We start from the raw sequence: 1,554 nt of genomic DNA on the forward strand, positions 1-1,554 counted from the left end.
TGGGCGTATCGTCGCGAAGACACGTTGATAGTGTAGGAAGCCATAGCTCGAAACACGAAAGGTAGGCGTACGATCGGCGTAGGTGTAGGGTCTAAAGGGAAGGAGAGAGAAGAAGAAGAAGAAGAAGAAGAAGAAGAAGAAGAAGAAGAGAGGAAGAGAGAGCCTTCTCTCTCTTCTCTAAACATCATATCGATTTCGGCGACGACGGTTACTCGTCGTTCCGCGGCTACACATGAATGGCAGGTGCATGTCTCGACCGCTTATGCGAAACTGAACCCGCATAGTGTCGGGGAATATCGCGTGGAGATAGGATCGAATTACCGGGAAAGTGTTCGCTCGCTTTTGGTCAATGTTTAACTGACGATCGTCAACAAACATCGCGGATTTTACGTTTTACCTGTAGCTGTGCCAACTCTCGCGATATAAACCCGTTACAAACTACGCTCGCGCATTCGTATCGAGCACGTTTCGACTCAATGAACAATTACACGAATCAATTAATAATTTTAAATTATAATTTATCAGATAAAAATATCATTATAAATATCACTATAAAAATCGATATAGTTTATTTTTACAATCTCGCGTGTGCTGTATACCACTGTGACGTTCGATCAGTTCCGTGAAATTCATCCAAAGGCATGAAACTTTTCTTGTACACATACTTTTTGTATACGCCATACTTTCTTGTATGTACTTTTTCTGTATATACACATGTATCGTACGTATATGTACTGTGGATACGTGAAAACGAGTTGCTTCTGCACACGTACAAGAAATATCTGAGAGAGAGAGAGACAAAAAAAAAAAAAAAGAATATAAAACTATAAAAATTCTCTTTGTCTGCAATTTTACAAAAAAAAATTCAGATAACGAGCGTTTACTTTGTTTTTGTCGGGAAGAAAAATGTTTTAAAAATTAAAACGTTTGCTTTGATAAAAAAAAAAAAAAAAAAAAAAAAAAAGAAACTAGACAAAACTCCGCACAGAATTGCAAGAAGGTCAAAAAAAAAAAGATGCACTTCCTACAGGATGCACAAAAGTGAAACGACAAGAGAGCCAACGCCTTAGCATCGTTTCGTGAAATTTTGTGGACACATGAGTTTGCAGAGAAATAGAGTGATAAACGTAGCAAAAATCTTTTAGATATACTTTTATAAGATGCACACAAAAAACGGGAAATTGAGAAAATTACACCGAGACACAAAACTAAATAACAAATACCGAGACGTAGAAACGTTTCTCTCCGATACTCTCATTCCCGTCTTTATTTATACGAAGCAGAATTACCGACTGTATTTCTGTGCTGCGTGTGTTGTGGATAATCAAAGAAAATTCCGCACAAAATTCAGTCAGATCACAGAAAAAAAAAAAATTCACTTCTTTCTGTAAGGACGTGGCGCAGAGAAGCGCAACATGAGCCAACGCCTTCGTATCAAGCCCTCGTGATTGTTATCGACTCGCAGAGTCTGGTACCTGGGACAAGTTTCTTTAAGCGTAGTTTAGTTTCGGTAGGAGGCTTTAGCGAGCAAAAGCGCGAGCGATATATTTAGGT

Source organism: Pseudomyrmex gracilis, unplaced genomic scaffold (assembly GCF_002006095.1).
Source record: "Pseudomyrmex gracilis isolate BER0280 unplaced genomic scaffold, ASM200609v1 scaffold_149, whole genome shotgun sequence".
NCBI lineage: Eukaryota > Metazoa > Arthropoda > Insecta > Hymenoptera > Formicidae > Pseudomyrmex > Pseudomyrmex gracilis.